Source organism: Hemibagrus wyckioides, linkage group LG22, assembly GCF_019097595.1.
Source record: "Hemibagrus wyckioides isolate EC202008001 linkage group LG22, SWU_Hwy_1.0, whole genome shotgun sequence".
NCBI classification, from domain to species: domain Eukaryota; kingdom Metazoa; phylum Chordata; class Actinopteri; order Siluriformes; family Bagridae; genus Hemibagrus; species Hemibagrus wyckioides.
The window spans coordinates 18,044,571-18,052,070 of NC_080731.1; the positions used below are offsets into that span (position 1 = coordinate 18,044,571).

The following is a 7,500-nucleotide window of genomic DNA, read 5'->3' on the forward strand; positions in this document are numbered from 1 at the left end:
TCACACTCGCTCCTGCACACAGACCTACACTTTATACACAAACCTGAAAGCACACACACTTCCATTGGTTTAGAAAAGCAGTCCTGAAAGTCAAATGTAGATCAAACTAAAGGTCATCGAAATTCCTGATGTCCTTCATGATGAAGCTCGTCAGCTTTGAGCTCGCTTTCTGACTTCATTCCTTTAGACCGGTGTCTGATCATCAGATTCCCAAAAACAGCCATGTTTCTTCACCTGATTAATCAAACCACACACACAATAATAAACTCATTATTTTTCTTCCGAGAATTCTATGAAAAGTTCAAGAATGTCTAGATATAGCTTCAGATTTATAAGCTTACACTTCCAAACATCTGGAATTTCTCACAGATCGCCGGAATTGAAGATTTACCCAAACTTCTATGTTGAAAATGTCCGGAAACATTAAACTCAATAAATTTCTAGGTTACAGATTAAATAAAAAATCATGTTACATACAGAATAATAGCTTGAGGATTAAAGATGTTTCACCCCAAATAATGAGATTTTAAGATTTGAAACAAATCTAGAAATTTGTCTTGACGTCGAGGAATTTGAGGAAGTTTATTAGAAATGACAGATTTAAAGATATCCGGAAAATTCTAAGACGATTCGAGCTTTGAGGGACGGAATATAAAACTAGTCCCTTCATCTAGATTTGAAATAAAATTTGTTAAAATTTATTTGAAAATTAATGTTGGAACTATTAATGTTGGAATAATAATTAAATAATTAATAAATTGAACAGTAAAAACAATGTGAAATTTGAAAAATATCTAAGAGAAAAAAAAAGATCTGTTTTTTTTTTTTTTTTTTATTCAAAGGAAACAGTAAAAATATGTGATGAATGGACTTTTAGAATATTTTACAGCTACAAATATCTGGAAATAAATCCTGAAAGCTGGATATAATTTCTCACTTTATTTTTTCGGTTCCATGCCGAAAATATTCTCATCAATGCTGGAAGGAACCTGTAGCATATTACATGTTAATAATCATGAATAATAATAATAATAGTAATAATAATAATAATACAAAAGATTTTAGTTTTGTATCTTCGCTGTGTAAACAGTTACTCAATTTATTAGTGATACAGTGAGTGTGTGTGTGGAAATGTTCAGTTTTGCCTAAGTGTGTGTGTGTCTGTGTGTGTGTTCTTTTACAAGAAAAAATGTCTTGTTTTGTTTTTTTTGCGTAAAATTCGAAGGCCGATGTCCGAGATAAAATCGATACGAACAATAGCGCAGATGCACTTTGCCTTAACCTGGAGATTAAATATCGTCCTCGGTTTTGCTTTACCATTCCAACCTCTGCTGTAAAAGGCGATATTTCTCTCATTTTCATTGTTAAGATAGTAATAAATAAATATTAAAATAAATAATATATAATAATAATAATAACAGACACCTTTACAGTTCATTTTAGTGGCCAGCGTTTTCACATTTTACACAGCTTAGATTTGATGATCTTCATGGTTACATTTACAATTAATAATAATAATAATAATAATAATAATGATAATCGATTTATTTTCCCAGTAGAAACATGATTAGTGATTGTTATCAGAGCTACGATTAACAGTAGAGACGTATTTTTCCGAGCTTATATTTTTCTCAATTTCTTCAAATCAGCTTTTCTTGTGGTTTTTGTTGTGGAAATCCTTCTTTTTTTTTTCTCTCTCTCTTTTTTTTTTTTTGTAAATATTTGAGTCTTTTTCTTCTGTTGCAGTTTTTTCTAATAAACTGTAGCATGGAGTATAACGTTAGAATGTTACATATCCAAGTTTATTTATTGTTCCTGATCCCTAGAAAGCTGTTCTAGTCGCCTGGTTGTCTTCTAAAGAATCCGAAACATGATGAAGAGTTAATACACACCAGCTAGTCGCTCACAGGTGTGTGTGTGTGTGTGTGAGTGAGAGAGAGAGTGTGTGTGAGAGTGTAAGGGAGAGATATCATGTGATGTGTTAAAGGTTCAGATGAAATACTCAACCATTTCTGGGGCTTTTGTTGTTAAACATGAAGTAATAAAGAAAGCCTGTAGAGCTGTTTTTAAGCAATAAAACGATCACCGTGTCCTTAAAGCTGCTTCCTGTGTGTTATTTCTTATATTTTTGCAAAGAATTACGCAGTCCAGCGCTCTGACAGTCTGATGATTAACAATATTAAACATTTTTTTGGAAAGATAAATTGATTAAGTGAAGAAGATCTATCGTGTCACGTGTCATAAAAGTAACATACCCAGAGAAATAATAAAAATCTGAATTAAAGTAAAATGAACATGAACTCGTTTTGCTCTTTTCGGTACTTTTGTTTCTTATAAACACGGAGATGTATGGGGTGGTGTGATTATTATGTTTAATATAATTAATCCACAGGTGATGATAAATGGATGATGTTTGAGAAATCGTGTTGTGAAGCTTTTATAGCTGTTTATATACCTGAAGGTGAGCGTGACGTTTACAACCGAAATGCCCCCCCCCCCAGACTTGACGCAGTTCCTTATTTTGTTCACTAGAGGGAGCGCAAGAGCTTGTTATATACCATATCAGCCATAATATTATGACTACCTGCCTAATATTGTGTTGGTCCCCCTTTTGCTGACCCGTCCTGCACTGTGTATTCTGACACCTTTCTATCAGAACCAGCATTAATGTTTTCAGCAGTTTGAGCAACAGTAGCTCGTCTGTTTGATCGGATCACACGGGCCAGCCTTTGCTCCCCACGTGCATCAGTGAGCCTTGGCCATCCATGACCCTGTTGCCTGTTCACCACTGTTCCTTCCTTGGACCACTTTTGATAGATACTGACCACTGCAGACCGGGAACACCCCACAAGAGCTGCAGATTTGGAGATGCTCTGATCCAGTCATCTAGGCAACATTACAGTTTGGCCCTTGTCAAATCCTTACCCTTGCCCCAGGAGATCATCATAGAGATGGTCATAATGTTATGCCTGATCGTTATGTATATATCTTCTATCCAAAAACCTCACTGAGCAGCTTCAGGAAAGTGAGTTCTGATTGGTCAGAACCCTAAAATCCTACATATCATTATACATCCGTTTTTTGTGTGCTTTGTCGTGATTGGTCCCTTTCTAGATTTTCTCGTAAAGGCTAAACAAACCTCTGCTGTAGACACAGTCAGGGTGTAGGATTGAATTACAGTAAGTGTGACATGTTTCAGGAAGCAGATGTAACACACCGTCTGTGATCACGCAGGACACATGACAGACGAAAATCCAGAGACGCTTCGTATTCCGTTGCTCATACGAGACATAATAAACCTATTGTTCCAGGAGGATAAGTGGATTTTACAGCACTGCTGTGTCACACATCATCTGAGTGTGTGTGTTTGTGTGTGTGTGTGTGTGTGAGAGAGAGTAAACACCCCATTGTATTAGAGCACAACAGCATGATTCAGATGAAGAATGATTTACAGTAATTTCATTAGTGAGATCTTTCTGTTTCTGGAAATCCCCTTGTGTGAGTGAGAGAGAGAGAGAGAGAGAGAGAGAGAGAGAGAGACCACAGTCTGTTAACAAGGGAAAAAAATAAAAATATATATAGGAAAGTAGGTTAAAGTAAATAAATAAATAAAAATAATATTTATTATTATTATTATTATTATTAATATATATAATTATATATATATATATATATATATATATATATATATATATATATATATATATATATATATATATATATAATAGATAATTATATAATATATATTATAATTATATAATATATATTATAATTATATAATATATAATTATTATAATTATATAATTATAATATATAATTAATAATAAAATAATAATAATAATAAATACTTTTTAATAAAAAAAACAAGTAAAGAAATAATAAATAGTAAATTATGGGGCTCTTATGACTTGTTTTGAACTTTTCTCTTGTCCTTTCGTTTTCACACAAACAGTGCAATGATTTTCTATTGCATTAAAAGAAAAAGCCCCTCCATCACCCAGATTGCTGCAATTCACTTACCATTTCAGTAATATCACACACACACACACACACACACACTACCGTATGTCCACATTTTTTACCAATGTTACTATACAACAGCAATCTGAGTAAACACACATTAAAGAAGTTCACATTTCCTCACCCCCTGGTCATCCTAGATGTTCATGTCTTTCTTTCTTCAGTCGTAAAGAAATGATGTTTTTTGAGGAAAATTTATTATTTCAGGATTTTTCTCCATATAGTGGACTTCAATGGTGGCTGTGAGTTTGACCTTCCACAATGCAGTTTAAATGCAGCTTTAACGAGCTCTAAACCTCGAACCCAGCCCAGGAAGAAGGCTCTTATCTAGCCATACCATCGCTCATTTTCTTAGAAAAATAAAAAATTTCATACTTTTTAACCACAAAAGCTCGTCTAGCACTAGCTCAGGGATGCGTGTCCGTGACGCTACATACTACGTAATCACGTGGAAAGTTCACACGTGATGTAGGCGGAGCTACAGACCCAGTGTTTACTAGTGTGGAGAAGGAGAAGCGCTCTGAAGTTATGCTGAGAGATATTTTACAAAATAACTCAAGAAATGAATGTTTTAGTTTTAGTTTTCAGTATCTTGAAAGAACTATCTGTGGGAGAAGATTTAAATAAATAAATAAATAAATAAGGACGGGAGTAAGTCATTTCAATCCACACTCCATACCAGTTGGTGGTGGAAATACACCATTTTGTTGTTTGTCAACCGGCAATAAATCTCAAGAAGAAGAAGAAGAAGAAGAAGAAGAAGAAGAAGACCGCTCCGAAGTTGCTGCATGTGGAATGACACAAAGTTATATGTCTTTGTGTGAGTTTTACGTTTAAAATGGTCCATTCATGTGTGTACCCTGGACGAGATGCATTTAAACTGCATTGTGGAAGTTCAAACTCGCGGGCACCATTGAAGTCCACTATATGGAGAAAAATCCTGAAATGTTTTCCTCAAAAAAACATCATTTCTTCACGACTGAAAAAAGAAAGACACGAACATCTTGGATGACCGGGGGTGAGGAAATTATCTGTAGATATTTGTTCTGGAAGTGAACTTCTCCTTTAAGAAGAGGAAGTTGTGACACGTACAGCACAACATGTGTGATGGTTGATGCTCCATGATTGAACTTCATTTATTTGCTTGGAGTGACATGACTGTGACATAACAGAGAGAGTTCTCATTAAAATATTCATAAAATATTCAAAGACCAGGAAGGGGACGGGGCTTATAGGGGCAATTGAAGCAATTGATTCGAACGCTTCCTTTTTTACAGGGTGCCATTACTTTTGTCCTAAACAAAGAGCAGTAGCAGTTACTAATGGATTTGATTTGATGCATTAATGGTCATCAAAACCATTAATGACATCATGGTGAGTCCGCAAACTCAGAAATGAAGATACAGAGGTGTTTTCTGGATTGTCATGAATAATGACACTCATCCCTGACTTTCCAGATGTGAAGAAACTGAAACGATAACAACAGCAGCCGGTTTCCAGCAGCACCTCGCTGAGAAGCTAAGCATCCTGAGCTATCTGAAGAGTTTGTTTCTAAACAGGTTTTTAATAAACTGGTGTGTGTACTTCATTTTCTTTTAGTGAGAAGCGAAGCAGAACATCAGCAAGCTGCAGGAAATACCAGACCGGAGTAACACCCACATTTAATGCAATGTCCTACACTGAACTATTCTCTGTAGTGCTCTTAGGTTTTTTCCACACAGCCAGGAAATGAAAAGTGAAAGTGTGAACGCTCCAAAAATAACTGCACCAATACCCCAGAGGTGACCATGCTGATGGTCAGCGGTTTGTGTTTGGGTCTATAGTGAAGTGGCATCATGAAATCTGAGCCAAGCAGGCTGGATGGAGCTGTTAGTGAGCATGAAATCTCTTTCCTTACTGCCCCACCCACATGAGGGGAAGGGTGGAGGGGGCCGGCACTCACACTGGGAAAATCAGTACAGGGGAGCACGTTGCCAGATTGTTGCCAAGATTTCTCAGTGTGTGTTTGGCTGATTTGGTTTGTTTTGCATTGTATATAATAATATTATTATTATGAATTTTTATTTTTATTTCATGTACATCGAAGAAATAAAACTAAATAATACACAAGTAGTAAAAGTTGTTTTCGAAGAATTCATATTATAATTATTTTTTAATTATTTATATATTGTATGTCATTTAATACATATAATAATAATAATAATAATAATAATAATAATAATAATAATAAATTTTTATTGTTTGATTTTGTTTGTAAATAAATGCAAATAAAAAAAACAATAAATATGTGATTTTTTAAATAATTAATTAATAATGAATGTAATCAATAATAATATTTTTTATTTAAAATTAATCATAATGAATTGTATTTATTATTCTTACTGTACAGATTAAACTTATAATATAACAAACATTTAGTGCTTAATAATTGTTTGTATTTCAATGACTGCCTCTCAGATACAATCAGCTGTGTCTGTGGGGGTTCCATGAAGATGGCCCATACAGGACATGGGTGTGGTCCAGCTGATGGCCTATACAGGACATGGGTGTGGTCCAGCTGATGGCCCATACAGGAGATGGGTGTGGGTCAGGTGATGGCCCATACAGTAGATGGGTGTGGGTCAAGTGATGGCCCATACAGGAGATGGGAGTGGGTCAGGTGATGGACCATACAGGAGATGGTGTGGGTCAGGTGATGGACCATACAGGAGATGGGTGTGGGTCAGGTGATGGCCCATACAGGAGATGGGTGTGGGTCAGGTGATGGCCCATACAGGAGATGGGAGTGGGTCAGGTGATGGCCCATACAGGAGATGGGAGTGGGTCAGGTGATGGCCCATACAGGAGATGGGAGTGGGTCAGGTGATGGCCCATACAGGAGATGGGAGTGGGTCAGGTGATGGCCCATACAGGAGATGGGTGTGGGTCAGGTGATGGCCCATACAGGAGATGGGTGTGGGTCAGGTGATGGCCCATACAGGAGATGGGTGTGGGTCAGGTGATGGCCCATACAGGAGATGGTCAGGAGGTCCTTATAGTTCTGTATTCTTGTATAAAGGTCTTTGGGTTAAGATATTTTGAAGACCAACAAGCTAACATCGCTGTTGAAGACCCGCTACACTGCTACCTTCAATAAATTCTTCTCCCTACAAGAACTCTGTTCAAACTTACTTATTTTATATATTAGAGAAACCTAATAAATTGGCGAGACACCCAAACCACTGCTCAGCCAAATACAACAAAATTTAACAGATTTGAATTGATACATTAATTAAATAGTTGTTACGCATTATAACATAAATAATTTATGAATTCTAATGATACGGCTGATTTATTTATGTAATTTCACTTTTTTTGTGCTATAAATGTATTTTTCCTCTGCCCTGGTATTTATATTTGTAAGTAATATTATTTGAATTGTTTGTTTTAATTTTAGTACAATGTGTATTATTAATATTCTATGACAGAAACATACGTTTG

General features: G+C 35.7%; 1 protein-coding gene across 1 annotated transcript in view; it reads left to right on the forward strand.

Moving 5' to 3' along the window:
- The window catches only part of vamp8 (vesicle-associated membrane protein 8 (endobrevin)), a 6,884-nt gene extending 4,786 nt beyond the window's left edge, over window positions 1–2,098 (forward strand). The window contains exon 3 of the mRNA XM_058375326.1: window positions 1–2,098. This exon is cut by the window's left edge and continues 200 nt beyond it. The gene's annotated coding sequence lies outside the window, so the exon portion shown is untranslated.
- The last annotated feature ends 5,402 nt before the right edge of the window (window positions 2,099–7,500 follow it).